We start from the raw sequence: 17815 nt of genomic DNA, 5'->3' as shown, positions 1-17815 counted from the left end.
GTGTATGTGGGTTTTCCATTGTTTTTGTTGTTATTGAAGACCAGCCTTAGTCTGTGGTGATCTCATAGGATGCATGGGATTGTTTCAATCTTCTTGTATCTGTCGAGGCCTGTTTTGTGACTGATTATATGGTCAGTTTTGGAGAAGGTACCATGAGGTGCTGAGAAGAAGGTATATTCTTTTGTTTTAGGATGAAATGTTCTATAGATGTCTGTTAAATCCATCCAGTCCATCACTTCTGTTAGTTTTACTGTGACAAGTCCTCTAAGAAAGACGGAGGCAGGAGATGCCCTGGGTGGCACCAGTGCTCTAAGGCAGGAGATGCCCTTGGGTGGCACCAGTGCTCTTGTGGATATTTGATGTGCTGCTGGTTCAAATGTGAAGTCTCACCTACTTAGCAGAATCCTTGAGATGAAGTAAACATCTACAGTTGCTAGGAAACAGAGGCACCCCTGCCTCCCACTCTCAAGCCCAGGCAGACTCTTGCTGCTCCCGAGAAACAAAAGTTAAAGTTCTCGACCACTGTCCTAAGAAAACCTCTCCAAGCAAGAGAGACTTCGCTGGCTCAGAATCCTGTACTGATCGAGCAGTGTCTTGCAACCATTGAAAGCTGGAAAATGTGACCATGTAAAGATGCCCCAAAGAGAAAGCAGTCTTTGGATGAAGCAGGAGCAAGGGAAACATTGAGAAAATACTACCACTGGGTCCCAGAGAAACACACTTCACCTACGGTGAAAACGAAACCAGGTAATGAAATCCTTCCTTGTACAATCCTGAGGAACATATGAAGTAGCAAGCAATGCAGTGAGCTCCAGCTTCAAAGAGGCCCTGTCTCAAAGGATAAGATGAGGAGTAACTGAGGAAGACATTGGAAATGAGCCTGTCCTCTACACATATGTGCTTGAGCATATGTATACACACACACACCATATACATACACGCAAAGGCTATTTTGAGAAAAAAACAAAGCATGACAGGCTCAGTTGACAGTAGACTGGCATTAAATACAAATTTGCAACTAAAAGAAATTCTTCAAACAAAAATAGTGAGATAAGAGAGATGGAAAATTTAGCCCACACATAGATATAAGAAACAATGAAGGTAGTAAACTCGGAAAATTCACAAAGGCATTTTGGTTATTGTAAGTCTTTTTAAAAGAAATTCACTAATGCAAAATACTATGTGTTATAGGGTTTATGTCATATAGAGGAGGAACTATATTATTAAAACAGCATAAAAGACAAGAAAAAATAGTTTTAAAGACTATGCAACAGAAGAAATGGTTTATCATCTTTAAGCAGACTGGTATTTTGTAAATTCTCTATCAACCACTAAACACTAAGATATATATATATATATATATATATATATATATATATATTCCAATAAGAGGATATCTTAAAAATCAAACAATCCAAAATAAGTAGAAAAAGACAAAATAAAAGAAAAAGGAAATGACAGACAAAAAACCAGCACATTTAAATCCAACTATGGTTACTATCTCATCAAATAAAATAGGATCTAACTGTTCCCATTAGAAGGCAGAAACAGGAAGTCAGAAAATAGCAAGACCTTACTATATATATTTTATACATATATAAATAAAGAGAGGAAAAAGGATAAAAAAGGATATACCAAATTACCATTAATCAAAAGAAAGCTGGATCATAAGGAATGTAACTTAAAACAAATACTATCATATCTAAAACGAATATAATATCTGATTTTAAAATTATAATAAGTGAAGAGTGATTTTACACCATGATAATATAATCTACCAGGAAGATATCAGTGCTGAGTGTATATGTGCATAAGACAGGCTTCAAAGTGCATGATGGAAAGCTAATCTATTCAGATGAGGAAAGAGACAAACCCACAACACAGCACCAACAGTGGAGAATTCAGCAGTAGTGTCTCAGTAATTGAACAACGGTCTAGAAGAATACAGAGCATCTAGATACCATAGACCAGCTTGATCCAACTGCCACCTTACCCAGTGACAGCAAAGAGCCATTCTTTCAAGTATACACAAAGTATTCTGACAAGCAAGATCAAACTTGCCCTAAGGAACTTGGCGCCCTTAATCATCAGAAGTACTCTGAAGAGATTGATGCTCCTTTCACCTCTGACCTTCTTTCTCTACTAGCTAGTGTTGGGGGTTGGAAGGGTAGAGACAGTGGTAAGAAAAAGAACCCAATAAAATAGCTGAAAGCGTGGCTGCATCTTAGAAAGATCGCTGTGACATACTGAAGGTCTGTTAGCTCTTCTTACCCTTGTGGCAAAATCCCTAACAGGAACAACCCAAAGGAGGAAGGGTTTCTTTTTTATTACCAGTATTAGGATTAATTATTTTATTTATTTACATTTCAAATGTTGTCCCCCTTCCCGGTCTCCCCTCCGCAAGCCCCCCACCCCATTCCCCCTCACCTTTGCCTCTAAGAGGGTGCTCTTCCACCCACCCACTCCCACCACACCACAATGGAAGAGTTAGGGGAAGGACTGAAGAAGCTGAAGGAGACTGCAACCCCATAGGAAGATCAACAATATCATCCAACCAGACCCCCCAGAGCTCCCACAGACTAAACCACCAACCAAAAAGTATGCCTGAGTTGGTCCATGGCCCCGGCTACTTCGGTATCAGAGGACTGCCTTAGATGGCATCAGTGGGAGGGGTGGGGCTTGGTCCTGTGAAGGATTTCTTTTGTTCCTGGCTCCTGAGGTTTCAGCTCATCCTGATAGGGAAGGTAAAGTGGGACCACTCATAGTGGGCAGGAAGGAGAGGCAGACAGAAAAGGGAAGAGGGAAAGGGGGAAGGGGAGAGGTGGAGAGAAGAGTACCTACACTAGCTAACTTCCTACTTTTATTCCACTGGGTCACCAGCCGATGGAAATGGCACCCACATGCAGGATGAATCTTCCTCTGCTTCGTTCACGGCCTGGAAACTTGAGCATGCGCACTCACGGACACATACTCCAGTGTGCCTCACTAATCCCTTAGGCGCTTCTCAATCAGATCAAGTTGGCAACCAAATTTAATCATCACAGAGGTTTACTAGAAACTAGAAATTTGAACCCTGAAGTCTACAGCACTATTATTGATCTAGCTCAATGCCAACCCATACCAAGACCATCTCCACAGCCGACACACACCACACCCCCCCCCGCGCCCCTGATGCCTTCAAGTGCCCATTCTCTTCTGAGGGAAACAGCACAGCCAGACTCACCCCAAACCCTAATACAATTCCAAGCATCAACAGGGGCTCGATAGCCCTGTGGGCAAAAATGAGATAAACAGGAGACTATGAGATTAAACAGAGAAGCCATGGGTCGCAGCTCAACCAACCCAACTAAGTTATCACTCTAGCTGCTGTCCTGAAGAGACAGAGACATTAGCCATAACAAAAAGAGGCACCACCATGTCTCCTTCACTGAAAAACAGTCTGAATAAACAGAATAGGAAATCGAGCCTTACGGACAAGAATGAGAGAAGCAATTTAATTATACCCAGCTGCTCAGGAATTCTGAACATTCATTCTTAAGTAAAAGCTCATACAGACTCCTGAGGAGACGAAACTCAAATCCATGTCCTGTGTTATTTTGTCTCAGGACTGGACCACAGGCATGGCTGCTTCTGTGAACTCGGGAAACAAAGTGACTGACTATAAATCACTGTTTTCCTAATTGTGTTTCAAGCCTCTTCCTGCTACTAACCCAACCTTGAGAGAGAACTATGGAAATCTGCAGGTCTCCCTCCCAGTCATGCGAGGACTGAACCCTGTGTGTAGATGAATAAACTGCTCCAGACTCAAAGGGCCTGCAAAAGGTCCAGAGGAAGCAGCTCCTACACAGAGCCAAGAATAAGGCCTGTTCCACCAGTGCTGGGCCTTAAGCAGATATTTCAGACTGTGTTAGCCCCAGGTGGAGTACTGAAGACCATCTTGAACATCTTGGGTGGATGGTGTAGACCACCTTGGACCTTAAATGAAAGCTACAGATAGTCATGGGCCTTAGGTAGACACTGCAGACCATCTTGCCTCAGTGGGGTGGACAACTAGACCTAAAATTTTATTCTTCTTCATGATTGTTCTTCAAAAACAGGATTTTCTCCGGTTGATTTGTGTATAAATTCATTTCTGGCTTTGAGAACTGTAAGTATTTCCTTTTGTTCATGGGTATGAGTTCTATCTTTAAAACCTTAGTGCTTAAGTGTGGAGGTTGTATACTATTTGTTTGACAGATAGTAGAAGCGTGAGGCTAAGAGGGTTCCTGTTTGTTTTGTTTGGCCATGCCTTGGTTTTTGTTATTTTTATCTGTTTCCTATTTTCCTTTTTCATCCATTGTCTATAATGTGACTCCCCCTCCCATTTTACCCTTTCTCACTCAAGCTTTCTTCCTCAGAAAATCGCCCTTTAAAATTGGGTTTCCCGCCAATAGAGCAGCCATGCTGGCGGAGCCATCACCATGCCTCTGGCTAGAGACCTCTTACACTCTTCCTTGGGAGATGACAAGCAACCACACACACACCCCCACGAGAGTAACCACAGCAATGATTCATTTTGACCATTTACATATACATATGTGGATGAAATCATATGGTGTATATGCCCGTGTCTAGCTCCTTCATCTTACCATATTCTCATCCTGTCTACATGGGTATGCCACAAATGATGCTCTTGAAATCACTTCACCTTTGGGTCTAATTTGAATAGTGTTGGTGTGAGCCTTCTTGTGTATGTCTTGGTAACTGTCTGAATTACAATATGCTGGGGGCTAACATTGCTTGTTCGTAGACAAGGATTGTGCTGGCTAGTTTCATGGCAACTTGACCCAAGCTAGAGTTATCTGAAAGGAAACAATCTCAGTTGAGAAAATGCCTCCATAAGATCCAGCTGTAAGTATTTTCTTAATTAGTGGTAGATAGGGAAGAGACCAGCCCATGGGAGGGGGGGTGTGCTGCCACTCCTGGGCTGGTGGTCCTGGGTGCTATAAGAAAGCAGGCTGAGCAAGCCATGGGGAGCAAGCCAGTAAGCAGCATCCCTCCATGGCCTCTGCTTCAGCGCCTGCATCCAGGTTCCTGTTTTAACTTCCTTCAGTGATGGCTACAAAAGCATAAGCCAAATAAACACTTCCTCCCTGAGCTTGCTGTTGGTCATGGTATTTCATCACAGCAATAGTAACCCAGAGTAAGAAAGGGGTGTATGAAAACTCTTGTTACTGCACATACTTGTCAAAATGTGATAATTGCCTTTTCTGCTTTATCTGTTTTAGTCATACATGGCAATCGTTCACCACAATAAAGCCTTTATTTATTTTGTCACTAAGCCATTGGTTGTCTTCTTTTAGAAGTGTATTTTGGTCAGTTCTCTCGCACTTCGTTTTGAAGCAAAAAGACCTTTTCCCTGATGACTAATGAAGTTACCATGTTCACAAACCAAATGAGTCACAGAGCTAAAGTGAGACTTAGAATAACAGCCTGAAGCCTCCAGGCTTCTGCTGCCACCAGAATAGGGAGTTCAGGGTCAGCTGTAGTTAGTAATTGTGGCCAAGAAAGGCCAACTGTGCTAGCCAATGAAAAAAATCTTAAATTTCCTTAAACCATGACGAGACTGTGCATGAACTTTATACATAAGTGTCATGTCAAAAGGTGGTGGGTGAGCTAAATAATGACATGGCCATCTATGAGTTACAGCGACTGACCTAAAAATTGTGTGTAGGATAGATGGCAGAAAGTGAAACTGTGTGTAGGTAAAAATAGTTGGAAGATAAGTGGGACAGGAAGAGAAGCAACAAAACCAGAAAATCAAGACAAATCAGAGAGAGTGGCTGGAAAAGAAAATTTACAAGAACCAATCCTTGAATTCCTTTTTTAAGTCCAAAAGCAGGAAAAAAAAAAGTTTTCTTCTGATGACAGATGGACGCAGTGGGCCAGAAGAAAAGGCGGTTTTTGAAGAGTATGTAGTTTGTGTAAAATCCAATGATTTTTGGCATGTCAGTAATATCCAGGAAAAAATACCTCGTCCTGAAAAATGGAATTTTAGTTCAAGAAATACAAGGCTAAAGATAAAGTTGGGTGAATCAGTTGAAAAGAGACCTAGAAGTGAAGATAAGTTAGAGGAAGTTCAGAGAAATAGGAAGTGAAAGGCCGCCTGCACCAGTAACTCAAGGACAAAATCAGAGCAGCGGGGGTCTAGAGCAGCAGGTGTAGAGCAGCAGGTCTAGAGCAGCAGGTGTAGAGCAGCAGGTCTAGAACAGCAGGTCTAGAACAGCAGGTCTAGAACAGCAGGTCTAGAACAGTGGGATCTAGAGCAGCAGGTGTAGAACAACAGGATCTAGAGCAGCATATTAATAGAACAGTCTAGCAATGTGAAAAGCAGGAGAATTAGGTCAGGAGTAATAAAGCACAGAGTTGAGTGAAAACATTTCCATGGTGGAACGCTCTTCTTATTTTAGACAAACAAAAGAATGCCCACTATCTGAATTAGGATTTACTTTTCTGTGATGAAACACCATGACCAAAAGCAAGCCGGGGAGAAAAGGGTTTATGTCACTCATAGTTCCACAGAACAGTTCATCATCAAAAGCCATGAGGGCCGGAAGTCAAGCAGGACAGGAACCTGGAGACAGGAGCTGATGCAAAGGCCATGGAGAGATGCTGCTTACTGGCTTGCTCCCCATGGCTTGCTCAGTTTGCTTTCTTATAGAACCCAGGACGCTCAGAAGGGGAAGTAAAATAGACATCAGAGGTTGATGGAGGGAAGGAACTGGGTGGGAGAGAGAATGAGGAAGGGGGGTAGAAATCAGGTGTGGGGAGAGGGGAGGTAGGAGAGAGAACGGAAACGGTGGGGGGCATCCCTGGGATGAGCCGTAGACTTGGGATGGGGAGGCGACTGGGAGTCTATGGGGTAACCCTAGCTGAGATTTCTAGCAGCTGGGGATGTGGAGGCTGAAGTGGCCACCTCCTGTAGCCAGGAAGGACTTCCAGTAGAGGGAGTGGACACCAACCTACCCATAGGACCTTCAACCCAAAGATGCGCAGGGATGATGGGGCAGAGATTGAGGGAATGGTTAGCCAATGACTGGCCAAACTTGAGACCCATTCCATGGGAGAGAGCCAACCCCTGACACTACTAATGATACTCTGCTATGCTTGCAGACATGAGCCTGGCATAACTGTCTCCTGAGAGGCTACATCCAGCAACAGATGGAAACACATGCAGAGACCCACAGCCAAGCATTAGGTAGAGTTTGGGGAGTCTTGTGGAAGAGTGAAGATAGGATTGAGGGAGCTGAAGGGGTCAAGGACACTACAAGAAGACCTACAGAGTCAACTAACCTGGGCCCATGGGACTCACAGTGACTGAATTACCAACCAAAGAGTGTGAAGGGTCTGTACCTAGGCCCCTACACATTTGTAGCAGATGTGCAGCTTGGTCTTCATGTGGATCCCCTAACAACTGGAGTGGGGGTTTGTCTCTGACTCTGATGCCTGTCATTGAATCCCCTTCCTCTACCTGGACTGCCTGGTTGGGCCTCAGTGGGAGAGGATGGGCATAGTCCTGCTGTAACTTGACATCCCAGAGCAGCAGGTTGATACCCATGGAGGTGGGAAGGGTACATCCCCTCCTCTGAGGAGAAGTGCAGGGAATAATGGGAGGAGGGTTTTGTGAAGGTGGGACTGAGAGAAGAGGAGGGAAGGGGCTGCAATTGGGATGTAAAGTAGATAGGTAGATAGATAGATAGATAGATAGATAGATAGATAGATAAAAAGGAAAGAGAGAAGAGGGAGGGAGAGAGAGAAAAGGGAACGAGAGAGAGGAGGGAGGAAGGGAGGGAGGGAGAGAGAGAAAGAAAAGGGAAGGAGAAAGAGGAGGGAGGGAGGGAGGGAGGGAGGGAGGGAGGGAGGGAGGGAAGGCCCCACAGGCTTGCCTACAGCCCTATCCTAGGGAAGGACTTTGTTAATAGAGGTGCCCTCCTGACTCCTCTCAGATAACTCTAGTTTGTGTCAAATTGACATAATATTACCCAGGATACCCACCAAAGAGAGATGCATTGAAAAGAGGCCATGTGGAGAGAAGCAAGGAAAGAAGATGTTAGCATTCTGTCTAAACGCCGCCCCCACAGTTATATGGCAACAACCAGATATGTTCCTCCCCACAGTTACCTGGCAACAGCCAGGTAGGCCTGGCCCACTATAAAAGGGGTTGCTTGCCTTCTCTCTCTCTTCTCTCTCTCTCTCTCTCTCTCTCTCTCTCTCTCTCTCTCTCTCTCTCTCTTGCACTCTTGATCTCTCTTTATCTCCTGCTCTCTTGCCTTCTTTCTCCCGCTCTGTCCTCTCTCCCCTTCCCCCTTCACTCTTCCCTTTCCCCTCTCTCCATATGCTCATGGCCAGCCTCTCCTTCTCTCTCTCTCTCTCTCTCTCTCTCTCTCTCTCTCTCTCTCTCTGCCTCTCTTTGCCTCTCTCAGCCTCTACTACCCTCTTAACTCCCCTCCCCATGCCCTGAATAAACTCTATTCTATACTATATCATCCTGTGGCTGCTCTCTCAGGGGGAAGGGATGCCTAGGCATGGGCCCTCAGAGGCATCTTCTTCCCCCACACCTCACCACAGACCCATAGGACATATTCTCTATCTCTTTATCTTTTTATAAACACATCAGAAGACACTGCTTCTTGATGGGACATGTCCTGAAAACCTTTTTTATCTATAATTTTGGAGGAAGTATAACAGCTTCTCTTCGAGAGCATAGCGAATGTTCGGGACAGTAAAATTCTCAAGTTCCTAAAACAAGGATCTGAAAACTGGAGAGGTGGCCTTCCAACAGAAGCCTTTCCAGGAAGGCAGAGAGAACAGGTGGGAATTGTTTTGGGGTACCCTTTGGGGGGGTCAAATGACCTCACAGGGTCACCTAAGACCATTAGGAAATACAAATATTTACATCATGGTTCATAACAGTAGCAAAATTACAATTATGAATTAGCAACAAAAATAATTTTATGGTTAGGGGGTCACTACACCATGAGGAGGTGTATTAAAGGGCTGAAGCTTTAGGAAGGTTGAGAACAGCTGTTGTAGAAATTAGGACTCAAGCCTCTGTTTACAAATAGGAGCCTTTAAAAATCCACCCTTGGGAAAGAGTGGCTTGATATGAGCAGGCATGATGGTACACACCTTTTATTCCCACCACTGGGAGACAGAGGCAGGCAGCTCTCTGAGTTTGAGGCCAGCCTGGTCTACAGAGTGAGTTCCAGGACAACTAAGGCTACACTTAGAAACCCTGTCTCAGGGGGAATAATAATAATAATAATAATAATAATAATAATAATAATAATAATATCTGCCAGGACAGTGTATCATCAAAAAATGTACTATTTACTATTAAAATTGTCACAGGCCTAGCCTTCAGGGAAGAAAAATATTCTCCTCTAGGAATAAACAAAAATTAATATTTAGATCATAGAGAAATGTGTGCTATAGATAAAAGACACATCACCCAGTCCAAACCTCCTGAGAATTTTTTTTCTTAGTTTATAATAACCATGCTAACTAAAACCTCTACATACATATTATCCAAACCTCAACATAAAAATTCATTCCAGGCTTTTCCTTTCTGCCACCGCCATGCCATCCAGACTGAGGAAGACCCGGAAACTCTGGGGCCTCATGAGCCACGGCCACGACCATATATATCTGTAAGCACCGCAAGCACCCACAAGGCACGCATCCCCACAGGATCAACTTGGACAAATATCATGCAGGTTACTTTGGAAAAGTTGGTACGAGGCATTACCACTTGAAGAGGAACCAGAGCTCTGCCCAGCTGTCAACCTGGAAAAATTATGCATGTTGGTCATCAAGCAGACACGGGTCAACGCAGCCAAAAAAAAAAAAAAAAAAAAAACATGACCGGAACTGCTCCCATCACTGGTGTTGTTCGATCGGGCTACTACAAAGTTCTGGGCAAGGCAAAGCTCCCTAAGCAACCTGTCATCGTGAAGGCCAAATTCTTCAGCAGAAGAGCTGAAGAGAAGATTAAGGGTGTTTGGAGGCTAATTAAATGCTAACATTAAAAAAAAAAAAAATCATCCCAGGCTGTTAATAGACTGTTAATGTAAAACAACTCAAAAAGGTGATCTTGCAGCCCACGAAGGACTCTCACAAGGAAAGTGTCAATGAAGACAGAAAATCAGAGGGAATTCTCCATGCAAATCACAGAGACAGACAGACAGGGGACGGGCCACTAGGTAGAGATTTGAGACAGATTAAATGAAAAGGCCGGACGCGAATCTAAAAGGAGTTCCGCCACGGGGATGAAAAGCGGTTGGCTTTTGACGGCTCAGATTTAGAAAGCTTGGGCTTTAAGTGGCTTGAGGTGTCACAATTATTGTTCGGACGTTTCTGCTCTGATCACCAAGGTTCTCAGTCTACTCTCTCTCTCTCTCTGTGGTTCCTTAGCAACTCCAACCTGCATCCCAGTGCACCTCCAGATAATACTTCCTCGCCTGACGCAATGAAGGCTTCACACACTTGCCTGTAAAGATCTCCAACTGAGGCAAACATTCCAAACAAGGAAGGCATGCCTTACACTCCTGCCACTACCTGATACCGCTTCATCTAAATCAGACTTTAAAAATGACACAGAACAGAATTAAAGGTGAAAAGCCTCTGTGTTAAGCTTTCAGACTATAATATTCTGTTGTTATAAAGGCACCATTCTTAAGGCACTGGAGACTGAACTCTGGGCCCCGCATACACTAAGCAAATGCCCGGCCTCTGAGCTGCATGTGACCTTTGTCTTCTTTGACTGACAGATATACCCAATTCAAGAGCGTGCACATTGACAGTCGAGCCTGGCCCAACAGCTTGGTCTTCAGCTGAACACTCCTTTAAGTATTCATTCTTCATCTGCACCCCGCAAGTCTCCACACTGAGCATGTTTTGTAAATCGAACTATAAATAACCATAATAAATGTCATATGTAAATTGATCTATTTTCAGGGTTTCTGAGTACAACGGGGAATCTGGATAATTTTTTGAATGGCTGACAGATATTTCTTCTCATCTCGCACTTGGATATTGCCCAAACAACTGAGCAAAATTTCCTAAGACTTCATCTGCAATTCTCCATACAGTTAAAAAATAGACATTAAGCAGGTTCACGTCTCAAAAAGGTGGCTGGTGAGGAAGATCAACCGTAATGAAGGTCAGTAACTTGAGCTGGCTATATAATGCCTCAGTCCCCAGGACTATGATCCAGAGACAAGAGTGGGTCTCAACCTTCCTAATGCTGTGACCCTTTAATACAGGTCCTTGTGTTGTGGTGACCATCAACCATACAATTATTCCTGTTGCTACTTCATAACTATAATTTTGCTACTACCTTGAAGCATAATATGAATATTGTTGAAAATAGAGGTTTGTCAAAGGGGTCACAGCCCACAAGTTGAAAACCAGTGTATGATACCAAAAAAAAAAAAAAAAAAAAAAAAAAAAAAAAAAAAAAAAAAAAAAAAGAGTGTCGGCTGCTGTGGTCTCAATGTGAATGTCCCCAACAGGCTCCTGTTCTAACCACAGTTCTCCAGCAGGTGGCAGTGTTGTGAGAGGCTGTGGAAATGTTTAGAACCTGGTGAAAGTAGAAGGCTTGAGGTGAGCTTTTGAAAACTGTACTTTTGAAAGCAGGACCAGGCCCTGCTTTCTTGGTAGGATCTGAAGAGTCTCCCTGTTTCACACCCCACCACCATAGAGGAAGACCCTCAACCTTGTCTTCCTTGATAAGATGGACTAGATTCCCTTTAAAACTTTGAGATGAAACAAATCGTGCCGTTTTCTGTCAGGTACTTGGAATGTTAACAGTTAAGACGTGATAGAAAGTGCGCAAGGTCAGCAGGACAGAGCTCTCTGTCAGCATCAGATTCATCCTTAGGACTGAGGCTGAAAGCATCCCAAGAAATAGCACTTCCCCGCTAACCTCTAAAACGAAGGCAAGTCAGGTCTTAAAAGTGGTTTCTGCACCATTAAAAGAGCTGGATTCTGGGAGCTGAGGAGATAGATGGCATGAGGTCCTGAGGTGAGTTGCTAGATCCTACAGAAAAGCCAGGCCTGGTGGCACCCACTGTAATCCTAGCACTGGGGAAGTAGAGACCGGAAGATCCTTACAGCTTTCTGAAAAGCTAGACTTATTGAATCAGTGAGCTCCAGGTTCAGTGAGAAACGCTAAGAAAAGAACAGGAAAGGCTGCCAAGCCAGACGACCAAGTCCATGGAGTGGAAGGGGAGAACTAATTCCCTTGTCCTCTGACCTCCACGTGCTTACCCTGGCACATTTTCTCTCTCTCTCTCTCTCTCTCTCTCTCTCTCTCTCTCTCTCTCTCTCTCTGTGTGTGTGTGTGTGTGTGTGTGTGTGTGTGTGTGTGTCTGTCTGTCTGTCTGTCTGTCTGTCTCAAGTAATTAATTAATTAAAAAACAACAGAGCAATAGAGAAAAACACAGACATCGGCCTCTGGCTGCTACATTGTAACGCGCCCAAGACCTTAACACAGGTGACACCATATTAGAAGCACCATTCACCATTCTGACCTAAGACCCCAACGCATTGACTCCAATGCCTGCCAAAACTAAAACAAAAGCCTAAGCCATCACAATCCACAGTTCTAGAACAGTCCCCAAATGGACTGACCTGCTTGTTTGGCTTCTGGAGCTATTTATGGCTGTTCTTGCTGAGGCTCGTCAACCAAAGTGTGGTTTCTGTACATAAAAAGCCAAGAGCAGTAAGGCTCGTGGCTGCATGACTTGGACACGTTCCCTGTGAGTAAAAGAAGAAAGACTTCCTATTCGGCTCTAAGCTCATCTGTGTGTGTTCTCTTGTGGAGTTAGCTTACAACATATCCTCACAAACACATAAAAACGTATCGGGCACACACACATAAAAATACATACAACACGTGTAACAAAAATAATCAACACAATAAAACATAATTAGGTTCTTTGGTGGTTTGAGTAGGAATGGCCCCCACAGACTCATGTGCTTGAATGCTTGGCCCATGGTGAGTGCCACCATTAGGGGTGTGACCTTTCTGAAGTAAGTGTGACCACTTGTTGAGGATGGGCTTTGAGATTTCAGAAGCTCAGGTGAGGCTCCATTTCATTTTCTCTTCCTTCTGCCTACAGATATGGATGTAAAACTCTGGGCTCCTCCAGGCCCATGTCTGCCTACACGCTGCCATGCTTCTCACCATAAAAATAATGCACTGAACCTCTAAAACTGTAAGCCAGCCCCAATTGGATGCTTTCCCTTATAAGAGTTGCCGTGGTCATGGTGTCTTTTCACAGCAATAGAAACCCTAAGACAGAAATTGGTACCAGTGTACTGGGGTGTTGCTGTGACAAACCTGACCATATTAGGAGAGTATTGTGGAAAAGGACTTTGGAACTTTGGACTAGAAGAACCATTGTGTGTTAAGAGCTCGCTGGGATGGTTCTTTAGGCGCTTGGAAGAGAAGAATGTTGAGAGCAATGCAGAAGATGAAGGCTTAGCTTTTGATGTTTCAGAGGGAAATTTAAAGACGCTATCGGGGCTATTTGCTACTTTGAATTGAAATTCTGTCATTCTAGTTAGCTGGAGATGAAGAGTCAGCCAGGATTAACAAGAGACCAGTACCATTAAAATGAAAGCTTTTCATTATTGGGGAAATTCTGGTTAGCTAGTGCTAAGAAAGTTGGCAGTATTTAAGAAGAGACCAGCATCACTAAGGTGAAACCTTTTGGCATGTGTTTCCTGAAAGCACAGAGAAGCTGTGTTGCAGAGGTGTCCAAAGTTGTACCACATGCTAGCACCCAGACTTGGTACTGTGTCGGTCACCCAGGTGGTACTGGTTTTGAAGGCATGAAGGTGTGGGTCATGGAAAGTAACTGAGGCTTGGTATTGTGAAATGCCAGGAGAGGCCATTGGTGAAGGTACAGTCCCAGTGGCAGTTGAAGGCCCAGACCTAAAGGGGTCATGCAAAGAAACTGAGGCATGTCACCATGAAGAGAGCCTATGAGAGGCTACTGGTGAAAGTGCAGCACAGTTGCAGTAGAAGACCCGAGCATATTGGAGATGTCTAAATACCACAGGATGGCCACCAAGAACATCAGCAGCGATGGAGTGAAGTCAGATGGACCCTAGAAGACAAAGTATGTGCTGCAAAGGGCAGAGCTGGAGAAGTGACCCAAGCCCTTTGGAGGAGTCCAAAAGATTATGGGTAGATCCCAGACATTGGATGGTTGAAATTTGGTTTTGCTCTGATTGGTGACTGTACCTTGATTTTCTTTTTCCTCTTGAAATAAAGTATTTTATTGGAGCCCACAGTTGAGAGACTTTGGATTTTAAAAGAGATTGGCTATTTTAAAGGGACTGAAATGTTAATGTGTTTGCATTTGTGGACTGTTAGAGTTTTAAAGTTATTTGTTTTTCATGTAAGATTTTGGGGATGAATAAGAAAAAGAAGGTTTTGGCTTAATAATGGTGTGTTTGTGTGCTAAGTCGACAAAGGGTCAGTTGTACTGGCTGGTTTTGTGTGTCAACTTGATACAAGCTGGAATCATTAGAGAGGGAAGAGCCTCAGTTGAGAAAATGTGTTCACAAGATCCAACCCTAAGGAATTTCCTTAATCAATGATCAATGGGGCAGGCCCATTGTGGGTGGTGCTGTCCCCTGACTGTTGGCCCTGTGTTCTATAAGAAAGCAGGCTAAGCAAGCCAAGGGGAGCCTCTACATAAGCTCCTGCCTTCAGGTTCCTGCCCTGCTTGAGTTCCTGTCCTGACTTCCTTTGGTGATGAACAGCAATGTGGAAATGTAAGCTGAATAAACCCTTTCCTCCCCAACTTGCTTCTTGGTCATGATGTTTTGTCACAGCAACAGGAACTCTGACTAAGACAAGCTCCTTCATAACTGGGCTGCATCCCCCCCATGTTGTGTAAAGATTAGTTACTGAACAGATATATTGGCCAAAGAAGAAACTGACCAGAAGAAATAAACAGATCCAGAGAGAAAAATCATCAAACTCAAGGAGAGAAATGTATTCTCTAAGTCTATGCCTTCTCCACAAACATCAGGGAGGGAGGGAGGGAGGGAGGGAGGGAGGGAGGGAGGGAGGGACAGAGTTAGTTAAAACCATCAAACCCCCCAAGTCCAAGAGCAAAAATGGCAAAGCTCTACCTACTCAGACTGACTGGGGCATCGTTTTAACTTATAGACATGAGGTCATCTCCCAAGTATATTCCGCTAATTTTTTTAGTTTACTTAAAGACATCTATTTTCATGAGCTGAAGAGTTAAACTAGATACCCATTGTCTAAGCCAGAAGATATTAGAAAACTGAATACTCCAAGTGTCTTGGTTAGGGTTTTACTGCTGTGAGCAGACACCATGACCAAAGCAACTCTTATAAGGACAACATTTAATTGGGGCTGGCTTACAGGTTCAGAGGTTCAATCCATTATCATCAAAGCAGGAACATACCAGCATCCAGGCAGGCATGGTACAGGAGGAGCTGAGGGTTCTATATCTTCATCTGCAGGCTATTAGCAGAATGCTGACATCCCAGGTAGCTAGGCTGAGGGTCTTAAGCCCGGGCCCACAGTGACACACCTACTCGAACAAGGCCACACCTTCTAATCCTGCCACTCCCTAGGTCGAGAATAAGCAAACCATCACACCAAGTGATGTCTATACATGATATTACACTAACATAAAGTCAGCTAGACTTAGTCTACAGTGTTCTGTCAAGAGCTCTGTAGAGTGCTCTGTACAGAGCACTGTAGAAAGGTCCATGAAGCACTCAGGCTCACCTGCAAGGGGAGAGGTAAACGGCAGAATCAAGCAGTACACATGAAATTGACTCGTTCCCTGCTGTCTCCAGACTCCCAGACCTGCAGACCATATACTGAGTAAAGATTGGTAGCATGAAACTTTCCAACTAAAACCTACCAGACTTCTAATTAACCGGAGCTCCTCACCCACCTCTCCCTGGAGTTCTCAGGACTTAATTCTGTCTTCCCCATCTGCTCATGGTTGTTCATAATCTATCTCGACAGAAGTCTAATTAGCAGAAGAAATTCAAGGACTGGTTCTAGGGGCTTGAGGCCTTGGGTGCACAACAGGGAGAAGGGCCCCAGTCCTCCCCCATGTGTCTAAGAAAAGCAACAATTAAGTACTCCAAGGTCTCTGAACAAAAGAAGCCGGTGCTTGTATTGCTTTAGTCAAAAAAAATTACTAAATATCTCATGTTTCTATCAACCTAAGAAACACTGGAGAAACCTGCCAGGTAACATGACACTGCAGGCATGTACAGGGCCAGGAGCAAACCTTCCAATCCTAAGAAATTTACATATGCCTGTATGTGCAAACTGCCAAGAAGGAACAGCTCTTGGTTAAATCATGATTCCCAAAAGTATTTGAGGGGAAAACTCATCTTTTACGTCAGTCATCCAGGACCGAGTCTGGTTTTTCCAATCTGACCATGTTTTAGTCAACCATGGCATTCAGTGATACCTCAATCCAGAAAGCCCAGTGTGGAAATTTCCCATCTAATTTCTTGTTCCTAAGGTATTCTGCCGTCATCGCTTTGAGATAGAATAGGGTGGAGCGGAGACTCACACCTAAGAATCAATTCTGCAGAATTATTTTTTATATGAAAGCAAATATGTCTGTCTTCATTGGCAATTTTTTTTTCTGTGTTCAGACGATCAGTCAGAAATGGCTTAGAAAAATTTAGATGACCCTAACCTCACACCTCATCCACCCCAGGGTCACATCAGCCAACACCTTCTTCCTTCTTGAGAAAAAGAATGCTCGGCAGTGAAGAGCACTGGCTGCTCTTCCAGAGGACCAGGGTTCAAGTCCCAGCACCCAATATGGCAGCTCACAACTGTAACTCCAGTTCCAGGGGACCCAACACCCTCACACAGGCATACATGCAAACAAAACACCAATGCATGTAAAAGTAAAATAAATAAATAAATAAATAAGCAAGCAAGCAAATAATTTTGAGAAAATATTGCTTGCAAAGTGTTTTGCAGATTCCTTGCAAAACAAGGATCCAATGTAACAAGCTCTTTATCCAGAAAAAAAAAAAAATATATGATGTTTGTGTGGAGTTTTACAGCTCAAAGGGCTTCTTCCTAAACAGGCTCTGTGGTTGTTGCTTCAGTCTCTGCGAGCCCCCATAAGCCCTGCTTAGTTGATTCTGTGGGCTCCTGAGGTCTGATTTATCAACATTTCTTTTCACCCCTGCAGTGTCGGACCTATGAGCTTGTCACCTCCCCATAGGTCTCAGAGAATTCCACTGGTTTCCTGAGTTTCATACAGTTTTTCATTTTACATTTAAGTTCATGATCCATCTTGAGTTAGCGTTTAAGTGGTAGGTTTGAGTTGAGGTCATTCTTCCTTCTATAGATGCTCAATTGCCCCCTGTTCCATTTGCCAAAGAAACTAGCTTTTCCCTCATTGGATCGCTTCATCGTCTTCAGCCAAGGCAGGCAGAAACAGTTCTAGAGGTCTGCATCACAATAATCTGGATGCTCTTTGACACCAACACTACTGTCTACTCAACATGGTGAAGATGATCAATTTCAGCCAGATAGAGTGACTGCAATTCTACTTCTTTGGGAGATTAAGGCGGGAAGATTACAAACTCAATATGTGCTTGAGGCAAAAAGTGAGTTCAAGGACAGCTGGGAAAACCGAGTGAGACTTTGTCTCAGACTGAACGGGGGCTCAGGGCAGGAGCTCAGCCACACAGCACTTGCTCGGGTCTTCAAGATCCTGTGTCCAATCCTCAG

At 43.9% G+C, this 17815-nt stretch overlaps 1 long non-coding RNA gene and 1 pseudogene across 1 annotated transcript in view; one reads left to right on the top strand and one right to left on the bottom strand.

Annotated features, from left to right (window-relative positions):
- Window positions 1-17815, bottom strand: part of LOC143434677 (uncharacterized) — a 73413-nt gene that overhangs the window by 1716 nt on the left and 53882 nt on the right. The window lies entirely within an intron of this gene.
- LOC117721735 (large ribosomal subunit protein uL15 pseudogene) lies at window positions 9605-10061 on the top strand (annotated as a pseudogene).

This window comes from Arvicanthis niloticus, chromosome 16, assembly GCF_011762505.2.
Source record: "Arvicanthis niloticus isolate mArvNil1 chromosome 16, mArvNil1.pat.X, whole genome shotgun sequence".
NCBI lineage: Eukaryota > Metazoa > Chordata > Mammalia > Rodentia > Muridae > Arvicanthis > Arvicanthis niloticus.
This window is presented reverse-complemented; position numbering and strand designations above follow the sequence as displayed.